The 18,434-nt window shown below is 38.5% G+C and overlaps 1 pseudogene across 1 annotated transcript; it reads left to right on the plus strand.

The window, feature by feature from the left end:
* The first annotated feature begins 22 nt into the window (after positions 1-22).
* Positions 23-11,549, plus strand: LOC147825665 (COP9 signalosome complex subunit 2 pseudogene; annotated as a pseudogene). The gene has a single exon (XR_015440374.1). The product of XR_015440374.1 is annotated as a COP9 signalosome complex subunit 2 pseudogene (transcript).
* Positions 11,550-18,434: the final 6,885 nt, after the last annotated feature.

The raw sequence follows: 18,434 nt of genomic DNA on the forward strand, positions 1-18,434 counted from the left end.
ATTCAAATTCCCAGCTCCAGACACAATAAAGATTCTAAAAGTTTCTAAATGTGTCCTGAAAAAGAATCTTCTCTCCCTTAGCTACAGGGTTGAGTTGCAGAAACCAAAACACAAACCCTCATAATTCCATTGGCTGAAATGCAGCATAAATTTAATACTCAGCACTGAAGTGTATGTGAAAAAAATGAGGGCACAGATAAAAAAAAAAAAGGGATCCCATAATTGGGATGTACGTGTTTGGGAGGATCCTGATGAGGCTGGGGATATTAAACTCCTAAACCCTAATGAGATTATTTTGCCAGTGGAAAAGACATCCCCACCCCCTGTAGTGTTGACTTCACCTCCTATAACTGAGGAAAGTAATCCTATGTTGCCTGAAGTAGTTACCAAACACAATAATGCTGGTACACCTCAGGACCCACCATCACCACCAAGTTTTACCTTTAGGCCTATAACCAGGCTCAAATCTCAGAAGATTCCTAAGGGTGAGGTATACAGTGTGACCCATGAGGATGTCTGCTATACTCTCAAAGAATCATAGTTTTCTAACTCTTATAACCAAAAGTCTAATAAACAAGTATGAGAATGGATTTTTAAGGGTGTAGGATAATGGTGGAAAAAACATATACCTGGATCAGGCTCAGTTTGTTGATATGGGCCCATTAAGTAGAGGTTTTGAATTTAATGTTGCAGCTCATGCAGTTAAAAAAAAAAGTGTTAATAGTTTATTTGGCTGGTTGAAAGAAGTATGGATCAAAAGATGGCCCATTGTGAATGAGTTAGAGATACCTGATATTCCTTGGTTTACCATTAATGAGGGGATTCAAAGGCTCAGGGTAATAGGAATGCTGGAGTGGATTTGCATGTTAAACTTACTCCTCCACACAAAGATGATCCAGAAAATGTACCTTTCAAGGATAGCTTAAGAAACAGATGTGTGAGGGGGACACCAGCCTCCCTGAAGAGCACTGTCATTGTTCTTCTCTGTATGCTAGACCTTACAGTGGGGGTCTACGATGGGGACTGCAGTCACTCGATTGGGAATTTAAGGGCAATGAGTTTATTCATATGCCAGAGTGGCAGGGGGTCTTGTGGCAACTCAACTGCCAAAGATAAGCCACATGTCTTTGGGACAGCAGGAACAAAGCAATGATCAGAATGGTCTGACACATGTAGACCTATGGCACTGGCTGATTAGCATGGTATTCTCAAAAGTAAAGGACCCTGGAAAACTACTAAATTTTTACTAGATTTATATAAGCAGAAAAGTTTAAGGGCAAATGAACAGAAATCTACCTCAAATTGTAGTAACAGAATCATAGTCCCACAATCAATCCTCAGACTTGAGCCAGTTTACAAAACCCCTTGAATGGAGATGGCATGGTCCCCTTGAGGAAGGAGAATAGGGATCTATGGAGATCAAGTAATGGAGTTTTAGCAAAGGCCTGACTCATAGTGGGTTCAGTAAGTCCACAAATCTGCACTGTCATTATTTTCCCAGTTCCAGACCACATAATTTAGATAATATTCTTAATAATTGGCAGACTCCTCACATTGATTCCCTACCCTTTAGTCTGAGGGGGGTCTTATACTTGGAAATGCCAAATAGAAGCCATTAGAATTGCCTCTACCTGGGAAAATAAAATAAAAACAATCTAAGGTGCAGGATAAGTTGTTGCATCTGGCTCTGCAGGATAGTTGTACCATGTTAAATGTAAGTATGAACCTACTATTGTATCTGGAGACTACGTATGGTTTAAGGAGATGTGGTTGGTTGCCAAGTTAAAAAAGGGTGGATTGTAATAGTTAATTGTGTTAACTTGAATAAGAAATGCCTAGCAGATTGGTTTAGCACAGTTCTCAGTAATGATTGACTTACTGAAGATGGAAGACCCATGGTGGATGTGGGTGGCACAACTAATAAGCTCTTAGCCTGGATGGAATAAAAAGGAAAAGAAGGAGGTCTCACTTCTGCTTCTTGAAAGGTGACCCAATTTTTGCCATTAGTTTTGGATGTCTGTCTCCAGGATACAACACAGACTCTTCAGCCTTCTAATGCAGATCCTTTGGCTTCCTGATATGAACTTGTAGGGCACTCTGCAATGAGCTCCAAATCTTTGACTTTTTACTGGATCTTCCAGATCACCAGCATGCAGATGGATCTTTTGCATTCTTCCACACTGCAGATGGTCATTGCAAGCCTACCTTATAAATCCTTTACATATTGTATATATTTACATTATATATTATATGTTAAATCAGTTTCTCTAGTGAACTCTGAGTGTCAATATCTTGTTGCTGAATTTATTAACAAAGCTTCAATATTCTCATGATTAGATATTTCAAGTATAGTTGGTTTTTAAAATGTTCTCTGTCCAGTTAACCAAATTCACTTCTATTTCTGTTTTAAAACGAGTCTTGATGAAGTGCCTCTTTTTGCACTATTTTTATTTTTCTTCTGTACCCTGTTGATGTCATGGATTATGTGAATTGACTTTTAAAAGTTAAACCAGCCTGCACACCTAGGATAAAACCTACCTGGTCATGACATATAGTTCTTTTTATGCATTGCTTCATTTGATTTGATATTTTATATAGGATTTTTAACATTTATATTCCTGAGTTGTCTGGGTTTTTTTCTTGTAATGTTGTTACAGCTTGTATCTAGATGTTCCCCCAAAGCCTCCTGTGGTCATGGAGGGGATCTTTTCAGAGGTGGCTGGATTTAGGGTGTGTAATGATGGGGTTAAGGGTGTGTGATTACTAAGTCCACTGATTAGTTTGGCATAGTTCTGGGTGTGGATAATGGGAAGGCTCACTAGGAGTGTGGATGGCACCACCCAAATGGCAGGCACTCCTGAAGAAATAAAAAAGGGAAAGGTAGGCTGCTGCTGCTTGCTGACTTCTGCAAATCATGAACTATTTCTTCCTCTGTGATGCCCCTCTGCCATCCCACCCTGCCTTGGAGCCAGCCAACTATGAATTGAAAACTCTACAAAATGCAAGCCAAATAAACTTTTCCTCCTTTAATTCTGAGTGTCACGTTTTTATCTCAGGAATAAGAAAACTAAGATAAATGTCATTGCCTGTTTTCAGTATTAGAGTAATGCTGGACTCAAAGCATGATATAGGTAATATTCCCCTTGTTTCTTTCTGGAAGAGAGTAGATAATGGTATGATGTCTTCTTTAAATATTTGGCAGAATTAAGTGAACTCATCTGAAATGGGTATTTTATTTTCTGAAAGTTTGATTACTGAATCAGTCATTAGAGTTGATATAGATCTACTCAGACTATTTCTTCTTCAGTCAGAATTTTTTTGCTATATCCTTTTATTGGTACATTTTAGGTGTACAATATAATGGCATTCATCACTGGAGATATGCACCTTTACATACTCTCTTGGTTCTTATATTTTCCCCCTTCCCCTGTCCTCCCTTCAACCCCTACATCCCTGTTTGCAAAGACTTTGTTTCCATTTTATTTTCTCATATTGATTCCATTCCCTTCTTTCCTTTCCCATACCCCTCATTTCCCCCTCCCCTTTGCCCCTTTTCTTCCCATTTCACATTCTCTATTATACCTTTTAGTCCTTATTTAAACTTTCGGTTTCTCACACTAGAGAAACTATTTGGTATTTACACATGTGTATCCATTTAACAATAAATATCTCTAATTTCTCATTTTTGATGGCTGAGTAGTACTCCATTTAAATTTTTTAAAAACCCACATTTTCTTGATCCAGTCTCCAGTTGATGGGCATTTGGGCTGTTTCCAAGTTTTAGCTATTACAAATTGTGCTGCTATGAACATGGGTGCACATATATCACTGTGGAATGATTCTTTTAATTCTTTGGGGAAGATATCCAGCAGGGGAATAGCTGGGTCAAATGGGACTTCCAGTTCTAGTTTTTGAGGTAACTCCATACATATTTCCATAGTGGTTGCACCAGTCTACACTCCCACCATCAGTGCAGCAGGGTTCCTCTTTCCCCCAGCATTTGTTGTTGGTTGATTTCATGATAGCAGCCATTCTTTCTGGAGTGGGGTGGAATCTCAGCGTTGTTTTCATTTGCATCTCTTGAATGACCAGTGATGTTGAACATTTTTTTTATATGTTTATTTCCATGTCTACTTCTTTCTGTGAGAAAGGTCTGTTCATTTCAGATGCCCATTTTTGGATTGGGTATTTAAATTTGGGAGGTCTGATTTTTTTAAGTTCTTTATAGATTTGAGATAGTAGACCTTTGTCTGAGGGACCACTGGTGAAAATTTATTCCCACATTGTGGGTTGTCTCTTCACACTGCTGGTGGTTTCTCTTGCTGTGCAGAAGTTTTTTAGTATAAAGAGATCCAACGTGTTGTTTGTGCTAGTTCACGGGCAACTGAGATTTTGTTCATAAAGTCTTTTTCTACACCAATGTCTTCAAGAGGTCTACCTAACCTCTGTTCCAGCTGATTCAGCATTACTGTTTTTATATTTAGATCTTTAATCCATATTGATTTTAGTTTAATGCATGATGAGAGATATAGGTCTAGTTTTAGTCTTTGGCAAGTTGAAACCCAATTTCTCCAGCACCATTTATTAAAGAGACTATCTTTCCTCCAGTGAGGGTGTTTGGTTCCTTTGTCAAAGATGAGGTGGCTGTGTCTGCAGTTCTTTCTGCATCTTCTAATCTGTTCCACTGGTCTTCAGGTCTGTTTCTTTGCCAGTGCCATGCTGTTTTTATCACAGTAGCATTGTAGTATAGTTTCAAGCTGGGGGTTGTAATACCTCCAGCCATGTCTCTGTTACCTAGAATTGCTTTTGCTATTCTGGGTCTCTTGCTCCAAATGAATTTTTGGATTGTTTTCTCAAAGTCTATGAAGTATGCTGCTGGGAATTCAATTGGGATTGCATTGAATCTATACAGCAATTTTGGAAGTATAGCCATTTTCACTGTTGATCCTTCCTACCCAGGAGCAAGGAATATCTTTCCATTTTCTGATATCTCCTTCAATATCTTTTTTCAAAGTACTATAATTTTCAGAGAAGAGGTCTTTGATTTCTTTTGTTAGGTTGATTCCTAGGTATTTCAGCTTTTTGGATGCTATCATGAAAGGAATTGTTTGCCCTATTTCTCTCTCAGTGAGTCTGTTGCTCCTGTAGAGGGAAGCTATTGATTTTTACATGGTGACCTTGTATCCAGCTACTTTACTGAATTTGGTTATTAAGTCTAGAAGACTTTTGGTGGAGTTCTTGGGGTCTTCTATATAGAGTATCATGTCATCTGCAAATAATGACAATTTGACTTCTTCATTTCCTATCTTTATTCCTTTTATTTCTTTCTCTTGTCTAATTGCCGTGGCTGTTTCCAAAACTATGTTGAACAGGAGCGGTGATAGTGGACATCCTTGTCTTGTTCCTGATTTTAGTGTGAAGGATTTCAGTTTTTGACCATTTAGTAGGATACTGGCTCTTGGTTTTTCATAGATAGCTTTTATCAGATTGAGGTAGAGACTGTCTATTCCAATTTTTTGTAAGATTTTTACCATAAATGCATGTTGGACTTTGTCAAATGCTTTTTCTGCATCTATTCAGATGATCATATGGTTTTTGTCCCTGGTTCTATTGATATAGTGTATTACATTGATTGATTTGCATATGTTGAACCATTCCTGCATTCCTGGGATGAATCCCACTTGATCAGGGTGTATGATCTTCTTGATGATCTTCTGCATTCTGTTTGCCAGTATCTTATTTAGGATTTTGGCATCTATGTTCATTAGTGAGATTGGCCTCTAGTTCTCTTTTTCAGTTGGGTCTTTCTCTGCTTTGGGGATCAAAGTCATGTTTGCTTCCAGGAATGATTTCAGGAGTATTGCTTCCCTTTCAATTTCATTGAAGAGTTTAAACAGTAGTGGCAGTAGCTCCTCTCTAAATGTCATAGAATTCAGTGGTGAAGCCATCAGGACATGGGCTTTTCTTGGTTGGTAAGTTTTTAACTACATTTTCAATTTCATTGGTTGATATTGGGTTGTTTAGAAATTTTAGGTTTTCTTCATTCAACTTTGGTAATTCATACATGTCTAGGAATCTCTCCATTTCTTCTGTGTTTTCCATCTTATTGGCATATAGGATCTGGAAGTAGGTATTGATGGTTCTCTGGATTTCTGCTGGGACTGTTGTAATTTCACCTCTTTCATTCCTAATTGCATGGATTTGGGCCTTTTCTTTCCTTTTTCTGATAAGGTTGGCTAAGGGTTTGTCAATTTTGTTTATTCTTTCAAAGAACCAACTCTTGGCTTCATTGATTTTTTATATTGTTTTCTTAGTCTCCATTGCATTGATTTCTCCCTTGATCTTTATAATTTCCTCCCTTGTATGAGCTTTGGGTTTGTCCTGCTCTTGTTTTTCTAGAAGCTTGAGGTTCAGCATCAGGTTGTTTAATTGGGCTAGCTCTGTTTTCCTAATATGAGTATTCACTGCTATGAATTTCCCTCATAAGACTGCTTTCATCATGTCCAATAGTTTCTGAAATGTTGTATTGTCATTGTCATTTATTTGAAGGAACTGTCTAATTTATTCTTTATTTTCCTCTGTGACCCATTGGTTATTCAGAAGTGTGTTGTTCAATTTCTATGTGTTTATGAAGTTTTTGCAGTTTCTTTTACTATTGATCTCCAATTTCATTGCACTAAGGTCTGATAATATACAGGGGATAACTTCAATTCCTTTGCACTTACATACATATGTTCTATGAGTGAGTATGTGGTCTATTTTGGAGAATGACCCACGTGCAGCTGAAAAGAATGTGTATTCTGATTTTGTGGGGTGAAACACCCTGTAAACATCTGTTAAGTTCATATGTTCAAGAGTTTGATTGAATTCTAGTATTTCATTGGTTGTTTTTTGTCTAGTTGATCTATTTGTGACAATGGGATATTGAGGTCCCCCACTACTATTGTATTAGTGTTTATATGGTTTTTCATGTCCATTAGTATTTGTTTTATATAGTTGGGTGCACTAGTGTTTGATGCATAGATATTTATGATTGTCATCGCTTCCTCTTGGATTCTTCCCAAGGATGAAGTATCCTTCTTTGTCTCTCTTAATCAGTGTGGGTTTGAAATTCACTTGATCTGCAAAGAGAATAGCTACTCCTGCTTTTTTTGGGGTTGTCGCATGGAGTATTGTTTTCCACCCTTTAACTTTCAGTCTATGAGTTTCCTTTTGAACTAGGTGTGTTTTTTGTATGCAGCATATTGTTGGATCTTGCTTCTTGATCCATTCTGCCAGTCAATTTCTTTTGACTGGTGAGTTGAGATCATTAACATTGATGGTTATAACTGATACGTATTGACTTATCATTGTCATGACTTTTTCTTTTTGTTTGATCCTCCCCCTTTGTTTTTAATTTCTTGTCGTGCCTGGTGGATTCATTCTGCTGGGCTTCCTGGGGTTGTGATCCTCATTGTCTGTTCCTAGGATTTTGTCTAAAATTTTTTGGAGGGCTGGTTTGGTATTCATGAAGTTCCAAAGGTGCTCTTTGTCATGAAAGTATCTTATTTCATCAATTCTGAAAGATAGTTTTGCAGAGTACATCAATCTGGGTTGGAGGTTGTTTTCCTTTATGGCTTGAAACACATCATTCCAAGTTCTTCTTGCCTTAAGAGTTTGCACTGAGATGTCTGTGGTCATTCTGATGGGCTTTCCTTTGTACGTGATTTGTTTCTTTTCCCTAACTACTTGTAGAATTTTGTTCTTCTGTTGGGTTTCTGGAATCTTAACAATTATATGCCTATGTGTAGATTTTTCTTGATCAAGGCTAGTTGGAGTTCTATATGCCTCCCTTATCTGTATGTCAATTTGTTTTCCCCTGCTTGGGAAAGTTTTCTGCCATCACTTCTGTAAAGTTTTTTTTTATGTCATCTGCACTCTTTCCTGTTTCTTCATTGACTCCAATCAGTCTTACGTTATTTTTCTTTGCACCATCTAGCAGCTGCTGGATTGATTTCTCCAGGTCCCTTACAATTTAAAAAATTTTTTTTTCTTTTCCTGGTCACTAATTGCAATCTTATCTTCTATATCTGAAATTCTGTCTTCACATTGGCTCATTCTGCTGCATAGACTTTCAATGGAGTTTTTAATCTCCTGGAAATCTGTTTGCATCTGTTTTATGGATTCAATTTGTTTCCTGTGTTGGCATTCCATCATGTTCCTCAGCTCCTCTATTTTTTTATCTGTGTCCTCTCTAGGTTTATTAATCATGTCTTAGACTATGGGCACAATCTTTGCTGTTATGTGAGAAATTATTTCTGATTTCATTTTTTCCAGATCCTCTTTTGTTGTTAGTTCAGGGAGTCCAGGTAGCTGAGTATCAGAGTGTTCCATCTTATTTCCCTTTGAGGTTGCTGTAGGTGATCTGGAAGTCTGGTTCTGAGGCTTGTTTACCTGTCTTCTCATTTTGACATGGGCGGGGTTTGTTCCTGGTGCCCACACAGCTTACCTCCTCTGTGCTGGGAGCCACAGCATATCTACCCAGAAGCCTCCTCTATGCTGGCAGCCATGGTACACCAACCTGGTAGTCTCCTCTGCACTGGGAGCTATGGCAGGCTGAGCTGGAAGTGTCCTCTGGGCTGGGAGCCCCAGCACACCTATCCGGAAGCCTTCTCTATGCTGGCAGCCATAACACACTGACCTGGAAGTCACCTCTAGGCTGGGAGCCATGGCATGCCAACCTGGAAGTCTCCTCTGGGCTGGGAGCTACAGCATGCCTACCTGGAAGCCTCCTCTAAGCTGGCAGCTATGGCACACTGACCTGGAAGTCTCTTCTGGGCTGGGAGCCATAGCACGCTGACCTGGAAGTCTCCTCTGTGCTGGGAGCTGTAGCACGCCTACCTGGAAGCCTCCTCTACACTGGGAGCCATGGCATGCCTACCTGGAAGCCTCCTCCTGCCTGAGAGCCATGGCACGCCAACCTGGGAGTCTCCTCTGGGGTGGGAGCCATGGCATGCCAACCCAGAAGCCTACTCTGTCTTCAGTTAGATTTTTGCAGATTCTTTCCAGCAACTGATTTTATCTGGGTTATGAAATCTGAGGCCATAGAATTGTTCACAATGTACTTTTATCCCTTAAAGTCCATGAAATCTGTACCATGTCTTTTATATCTGGTTTTAGTAATTTGTATCTTTCCTTTTTTCCTAGTTAAGCTAACTAAAGACTGATGAATTTTATTGATATATTCAAAGATCCACCATTTTGTTTTATTGATTTTCTCTATTGATTCCCAGTGTCACATTTTATTAATTTCTGTTCCAATTTTTATTACTTTCTTCTCCTTACTTAGAATTTGTTTCCAAAAGATTACTGATTTTAGATTTTTTCTAATATATGCAATAGTCTAATTTCTAAGAATGATACTTTCTATATGCTGCAGTCCACAAATTTTGCTAAGTGGTATTTCAGTTTTGTTGTAATTCAAAATAATTTTTGATTTTTTAAATTATTTTCTCCATGTTGAACTTTCCAGTAGTATTAGATTGTAACTTTTTGGGCTAGTCTGTTTCTCTTTGCAATTCTATATATCTTTTTTTTTGTTGCCTCAGATACTTGACACTATGTTATTAGGTATGCATTTAAGATTGCTATATCTTCTTGGTAGACTGACCCCCTTATCATCAGTTATGCCTTATAAAAAATTCCTTATAACTTCATTTGTTCTGAAGTATGCTTTGTCTGAAATAAATGTAACAACTCACTTTGATTAGTGTTATTGTGGTATTTTTCCATTCCATTGCTTTTAATTTAGATCTTTATATTTCAAATAGGATCCTTATAGACAGCAAATAGCTGAGTTTTGTTTTCTGTTCCATTCTAACAATCTTTGTTTTTAAGTGGTATATTTTTATTAGTGACATTTAAAGTCCTTATTGATACATTTGGAATAATTCTTATTTGTTATTATTTTCTATTTGATGCCCTTGTTCTTTATTTCTATTTTAATTTTGACATTTTTTTGTGATTTTAATTGAGCATTTTATATAAATCTACATTCTAACACTCAGTTTGGGAGAAAAAAACATGCAACCCACCATAGTAAGTGAAGACTCACAGTCAGATTTAATTTGCTAAGAAAACTAAGTGCTGCCCCCTCCCCCTCCTGGCCAAGATGTCTGACACGGAGGATGATTTCACGTGCGATGAGGAGGACTACAACCTGGAATACTCTGAAGACAGTAACTCTGAGCCAAATGTGGATTTGGAAAATCAGTACTATAATTCCAAAGCGCTAAAAGAAGATCACCCAAAAACAGCTTTAAGAAGCTTCCAAGGTTCTGGAACTTCAAGGTGAAAAAGGAGAATGGGGATTTAAAGCACGAAAACAAATGCTTAAAATTAATTTCAAGTTGACAAACTTTCCAGAAATGATGAATAGATATAAACAACTTTTGACTTATATTCGGAGTGCAGTCACATGAGAAATTATTCTGAAAAATTCACTAATTCTATTCTTGATTATACCTCCACTTCTAAACAGAATTCTGATTTTTTATGTAGATGGATTCACTGCAGGAATTCTATGAAACAACACTGGAAGCTTTGAAAGATGCTAAGAATGATAGGCTGTGGTTTAAGACAAACACAAAGCTTGGAATATTATATTTAGAATGAGAGGAATATGGAAAGCTTCAAAAAAATTTACACTAGTTACATCAGTCCTACCAGACCGATGATGGAGAAGATGACCTGAAAAAGGGTACAGTTATTAGAAATATATGCCTTGGAAATTCAAATGTACAAAGCACAGAAAAATAACAAAAAACTGAAAGCACTCTATGATCAGTCACTTCACATCAAGTCCACCATCCTGCAACTGCTGATCATGGGTATCATCAGAGAATGTGGTGGTAAGATGCACTTGAGAGAAGGTGAATTTGAAAAGGCACACACAGATTTTTTTGAAGCCTTCAAGAATTATGAAGAATTATGATGAATCAGGAAGTCCAAGACAAACTACTTGTTTAAAATACTTGTTCTTAGCAAACATGCTAATGAATCAGGAATAAATCCACTTGACTCACAGGAGGCTAAGCCATACAAAAATGATCCAGAAATTCAAGCAATGACAAATTTAGTAAGTGCCTATCAGAATAATGACATTACAGAATTCGGAAAGATTCTGAAAACAAATCACAGCAACATCATGGTTGATCCTTTCATAAGAGAACACATTGAAGAGCTTTTACAAAACATCAGAACACAAGTCCTCATAAAGATAATTAAGCCTTACACAAGAACACATATTCCTTTTATTTATAAGGAGTTAAATATGGATGTAGCTGATATGGAAAGCTTGCTGGTGCAGTGCATATTGGATAACACTAACCAGGCCCAAATTGATCAAGTCAACCAGCTCCTTGAACTGGATCATCAGAAGAGAGGCGGTGCACATTATACTGCATGAGATAAATGGACCAACCAGGCTGTTGTCAGCAAGCTGGCCTGAGAAGAGCAAGCTTGTACAGACCTACTTAAGTGCAGAGACGTAAACCTTAAAGAACTGGGGAATCAGCCCGCTGCAGACAGGCAGGTCTGTGCATGCCCTGCCAAGGTCCCGAGTCACGCGGAAGATGCCAAATCAGCCCGCTGCCGACAGGCAGGTCTGTGCATGCCCTACCGAGGTCCCGAGTCATGCAGAAGACGTCAAATCACCCCACTGCAGACAGGCAGGTCTGCCCACACCCTACCGAGGTCCCCAGTTGCACAGAACACACGCCAAATCAGCCCACTGCAGACAGGCAGGTCTGTGCACGCCCTACCGAGGTCCTGAGTCATGCAGAAGACACCGAATCACCCCCACTGCAGACAGGCAGCCACCTGATTCCACATTACCAAGGCGCAGAGGACACCAGACCACCAGACCAAGGTACTGAGTCCCACTGTTCCCGGCCCAGAGGTAGGGGCTTCTGAGCCATCGTCCTATTGCTCCTGGTCCAGAGGAAGGGGCTTCCCAGTCACCATCCCTCCTGCTGCTCCCAGCCCAGAGGAAAGGGCTTTTGGGCCACCTTCTGACCCGCTGCTCCTGGCCCAGAGGAAGGGGTTTCCCGGCCACCATCACTCCGGCTGCTCCCAGCCCACAGGAAAGGACTTTTGGGTCACCATCCCTACCGCTGCTCCCGGCCCCTGTCCCACCTCACCCAGCTCAGAGGAGGTAATCCCTGCAGGCACTAACAGCCCCCGCCCCAGTCGAAATGAGAAAACACATAAATAAGTCTCAAAACCAGACTTCCAGATCACCTACAGCAACCCAAAAGGGAAATGAGATGGAACACTCTGATACTCAACCACCTGGACCCACTGAACTGGCAACAAAAGGGGATCTGGAAAAAATGAAATCAGAAATAATTTCTCAGATAACAGGAGAAATTGTGCCCTTAGTGCAAGACATGATTAATAAATCTAGAGAGGAGCTCAGGAACATGATGGAATCCCAACATAAGAAACAAATGGAATCCATAAAACAGATGCAAATAGATTTCCAGGACAGGAAAAACTCCATTGAAAGTCTACACAGCAGAATGAGCCAGTGTGAGGACAGAATTTCAGATATAGAAGATAAGATTGCAATTAGTGACCAGGAAAAGAAAAATTGCTTCAAAATTATAAGGGAACATGAGAAACCAATCCAGCAGCTGCTAGATGATGCAAAAAAGAATAACATAAGACTGATTGGGCTCAATGAAGAAACAGAAGAGAGTACAGATGACATAAAAAATCTCTTCACAAAAATAATGGCAGAAAACTTCCCAAGCAGGGGAAAAGAGCTTGACATACAGATAAGTGAGGCATATAGGACTCCAAATAGCCTTAATCAAAAAAAATCTACACATAGGCATATAATTGTTAAGATTCCAGAAACACAACAGAAGAACAAAGTTCTGCAAGCAGTCAGAGAAAAGAAACAAATCACATACAAAGGAAAGCCCATCAGAATCACAGCAGACTTCTCAACACAAACCATCAAGGCAAGAAGAGCTTGAAGTGACATATTCCAAGCCCTAAAAGAAAACAGCCTCCAACCCAGATTGATGTACCCTGCAAAACTATCTTTCAAAATGGATGGAGAAATAAGATACTTTCATGACAAAGAGCACCTTAGGAACTTTGTGAATACCAAACCAGCACTCCAAAGAATTTTTCATAATAGCCTAGGAACAGACGTTGAGGATCACAACCCCAGGAAGCAAAGCAGAATGAACCCATCTGGCATGACAAGAAATTAAATGGAAAGGGGGAGAACCCAACAAAAAGAAAAAGTCATGGCAATGACAAGTCAATATGTTTCACTTATAACCATCAATGTTAATGGTCTCAATTCACCAATCAAAAGAAATAGACTGGCACAATGGGTCAAGAAGCAAAATCCAACAATATGCTGCATACAAGAAACACACTTAATTCAAAAGGAAACTCATAGACTGAAAGTTAAAGGGTGGAAAACAATACTGCATGCAACAGGAACCCAAAAAAAAGCAGGAGTAGCTATCCTCTTGGCAGATCAAGTAGATTTCAAACCAACACTGATTAAGAGAGATGAAGAAGGACACTACATCCTTGTAAAGGGAAGAATCCAAGAGGAAGAGATGACAATCATAAATATCTATGCACCAAACACTAGTGCACCCAACTGTATAAAACAAATACTAACGGACATGAAAAGCCATATATGCACTAATACAATTGTAGTGGGGGACCTCAACACCCCACTGTCACAAATAGATAGATGAACTAGACTAAAAAAAGTAATGAAATACTAGAACTCAATCGAACTCTTGAACAAATGAACTTAACAGATGTTTACAGAGTCTTCCACCCCACAAAATCAGAATACACATTCTTCTCAGCTGCACATGGGTCATTCTCAAAAATAGACCACATACTCACACATAGAACATGTTTAAGTAAGTGCAAAGGAATTGAAGTTATCCCCTGTATATTATCAGACCATAGTGCAATGAAATTGGAGATCCATAGCAAAAGAAACTCAAAAAATTTCATAAGCGCATGGAAATTGAACAACACACTTCTGAATAACCAATGGGTCACAGAGGAAATTAAAGAAGAAATCAGACAGTTCCTTCAATTAAATGACAACGACAATACAACATATCGGAATCTATGGGACACAATGAAAGCAGTCTTACGAGGGAAATTCCTAGCAGTGAATACGCATATTAGGAAAACAGAACGAGCCCAATTAAACAACTTGATGCTGAACCTCAAGCTTCTAGAAAAAGAAGAGCAAGACAACTCCAAAGCTCATACAAGGGAAGAAATTATAAAGATGAGAGGAGAAATCAATGCAATGGAGACTAAGAGAACAATACAAAAAAATCAATGAAGCCAAGAGTTGGTTCTTTGAAAGAATCAACAAAATTGATAAACCTTTAGTCAACCTTGTCAGCAAAAGGAAAGAAAAGGCCCAAATCCATGCAATTAGGAATGAAAAGGGTGAAACTACAACAGACCCAGCAGAAATCCAGAGGATCATCAATACCTACTTCCAGAACCTATACACCAATAAGATGGACAACACAGAAGAAATGGACAGATTCCTAGATACATATGAATTACCAAAGTTGAATGAAGAAGACCTAAAAATTCTGAACAACCCAATATCAACCAATGAAATTGAAAACGTAATTAAAAACTTACCACCTAAGAAAAGCCCGGGCCCTGATGGCTTCACTGCTGAATTCTACAAGACATTTAGAGAGGAACTGCTGCCGCTACTGTTTAAACTCTTCAATGAAATTGAAAGGGAAGCAATACTCCCAAATTCATTCCTGAAAGCAAGCATTACCTTGATTCCCAAAGCACAGAAAGACCCAACTGAAAAAGAGAACGATAGGCCAATCTCACTAATGAACACAGATGCAAAAATCCTTAATAAGATAATGGCAAACAGAATGCAGAAGATCATCAAGAAGATCATACACCCTGATCAAGTGGGATTCATCCCAGGGATGCAGGGATGGTTCAATATACGAAAATCAATCAATCTAATACACTATATCAATAGAACCAAGGACAAAAACCATATGATTATCTCCATAAACACACAAAAAGCATTTAACAAAATCCAACAAGCATTTATGATAAAAACCCTACAAAAAATTGGAAGAGATGGTCTCTACCTAAAACTGATAGAAGCCATCTATGAAAAACCAACAGCCAATATCATACTAAATGGTCAAAAACTGAAATCCTTCACACTAAAATCAGGAACAAGACAAGGATGTGCACTATCACCACTCTTGTTCAATATAGTTCTGGAAACATTAGCCATGGCAATTAGACAAGAGAAAGAAATAAAAGGAATAAAGATAGGTAATGAAGAAGTCAAATTGTCATTATTTGCAGATGACATCATACTCTATATAGAAGACCCCAAGAACTCCACCAAAAGTCTTCTAGACTTAATAACCAAATTCAGTCAAGTAGCTGGTTACAAGGTCAACACACAAAAATCAATAGCTTTCCTCTACACCAATGACAGACTCACTGAGAGAGAAATAGGGCAAATAATTCCTTTCACAATAGCATCCAAAAAACTGAAATACCTAGGAATCATCCTAACAAAAGAAATCAAAGACCTCTTCTCTGAAAACTATGGCACTCTGAAAAGAGAGATTGAAGATGATATCAGAAAATGGACAGACATCCCCTGCTCCTGGGTAGGAAGGATTAATAGAGTGAAAATGGCCATACTTCCAAAACTGCTATATAGATTTAATGCAATTCCAGTTGAGATCCCAGTAGCATACTTCATAGACCTCGAGAAAACAATCCAAAAATTCACTTGGAATAAGAAGAGACCCAGAATAGCAAAAGCAATTCTAGGTAACAGAGACATGGCAGGGGGTATCACAATCCCCAACCTGCAACTCCTACTACAAAGCTACTGTGATAAAAACAGCATGGGACTGGCAAAGAAACAGGCTTGAGGACAGTGGAACAGATTAGAAGATGCAGAAACAACGCCAGACACACTCAGCCATCTCATCTTCGACAAAGGAGCCAAACACTCTCACTGGAGGAAAGATAGCCTCTTTAATAAATGGTGCTGGAAAAATTGGGCTTCAACTTGCCAAAGATTCAAACTAGACCTGTATCTCTCACCATGCACTAAACTAAAATCAAAATGGATTAAAGATCTAAATATTAAAATAGAAACTCTGAACCAGTTGGAACAGAGGTTAGGTAGAACCCTTGAAGACATCGGTGTAGGAAAAGATTTTATGAACAAAACCTCAGTTGCCCGTGAACTAGCACAATCAACAAATGGGATCTCTTCTTATTAAAAAGCTTCTGCACAGCAAGAGAAACCACCAGCAGTGTGAAGAGACAATCCACAATGTGGGATAAAATCTTCACCTGCTCTTCCTCAGACAAAGGTCTACTATCTCGAATCTATAAAGAACTTAAAAAGATCAGATCTCCCAAATTTAAAGACCCAATCCAAAAATGCGGATGTGAAATGAACAGACATTTCTCAGACAAAGAAGTAGAAATAGCAAATAAATACATGAAAAAATGTTCAACGTCACTGGTCATTCGAGAGATGCAAATGAAAACAACGCTGAGATTCCACTTCACTCCAGAAAGAATGGCTGCTATCATGAAATCAACCAATGGGGCTGTGGGGAAAGAGGAACCCTGCTCCACTGCTGGTGGGAGTGTAGACTGGTGCAACCACTGTGGAAATCAGTATGGAGATACCTCAAAGAACTAGGACTGGAAATCCCATTTGACCCCACTATTCCACTGCTGGGGATCTTCCCCAAAGAATTAAAAGAATCATACCACAGTGATATATGTGCACCCATGTTCACAGCAGCACAGTTTGTAATAGCTAAAACTTGGAAACAGCCCAAATGTCCATCAACTGGAGACTGGATCAAGAAAATGTGGTTTTTTTATAAAATGGAGTACTACTCAGCCATAAAAAATGAGAAATTAGAGACATTTATAGCTAAGTGGATGCACATTGAGGCAATACTCTTAAGTGAAATAAATAGGACACAGATGTGTAAATACCAAATAGTTTCTCTGGTGTGAGAAACTGAAAGTGTAAATAAGGACTAAATGTATAGGTAATGTGAAATAGGAAGAAAAGGAGCAAAGGGGAAGGAAGTGGGAGGGCTAAGGGAAAGGATAGAAGGGAATGGGATTAATATGAGAAAATGGAAAAACAGGAACAAAATCATTGTAAATAGGGAGGGCTGGAGGGGTTGAAGGGAGGGCTTGGCAAAGGTGAAAAACAAGAACCAAGAGAGACTATGTAAAGGTGCAAATTTCCAATGATGAATGTCATTATATTGTATACCTAAAATGTTCCAATTATTAGAATGAATAATCGATAACGTAAAATAGGAATAAAAGGTCCAAAGGGGTAGGAGTAGTGGGAGGCACAGGGGAAAGGAAAGAAGGGAAAGGAAAACACGATGAGAAATGGAAAAAATGGAAATAAAGTCTTTGTAAATAGGGAAGGGTGGAGGGCGGGCTAGGAATGGGGAAAAAATAAGAACCAAGATGCATTATATAAAGGTACAATTCCCAATGAGAAATGTAATTGTGTTGTATACCTACAATGTACCAATAAAAGAATTTAATACCAAAAAAAACACAAAAAACCTTAAAGAACTGGGAATGGCAAAATTACTGTCAGTTGATGTGCCCTGAAAATGAGTGCAGTTATGGCAGAAGTGCTTTTTTGATCAACTGGTTTGTGTTTTGCTGCAGCATTTTTCCCAAGAAAAACAGCTTTAATCTCCAGAAGAAAACCAAAATACCACAGGATTTATGCTGTATTGACATCTTACACTAAACATACAACATCATAGTAATTTGTCATGGAGAACATGACCAGAGAGATTTTGTCATGATTTTAAACATACTGACACGTTTCTGTTGGTTAAACTTAAACATGTTTTACCTGCAGAAATCCTCTCACAACCTGCAATAACTTGTAATGCATACCCTTTTGAACACTTCCTTTTCTCATGTATAAATGAAAATGTTTGCTGCATTTTGCAAAATGGCAATTCTCCAGAAATGTGTCCATATATTTCTGTACCTGCAGTGTAGTAAAGGTTTAGATGAAACCGCATAACTATAGTGGCATACTGTCACTTAGATTTCAAGCAGCAGAATAAACAGTACAACTCAGAAAAAAAAAAAAAGAAAACTAAGTGCTGTATTTCTATGTTTCAAGGAGAAAATGAAGACATTGTATATATCTTATTTCATCTTTGCTTTGAAAGACATACGTGCATTATTTTTTGTCATCAGAACAAATAATATATTTTAGAAACTAACCAATTTAGAGAGTGTCATGAGTTAGGTTACTGACAGTAAAGAAGTGGTATCTTCAAACAGGTATGGAAGAC

The sequence above is a fragment of the Heterocephalus glaber genome, unplaced genomic scaffold, assembly GCF_053883595.1.
Source record: "Heterocephalus glaber isolate CG9 unplaced genomic scaffold, H.glaber_assembly_v1.0 deba00001497, whole genome shotgun sequence".
NCBI classification, from domain to species: domain Eukaryota; kingdom Metazoa; phylum Chordata; class Mammalia; order Rodentia; family Bathyergidae; genus Heterocephalus; species Heterocephalus glaber.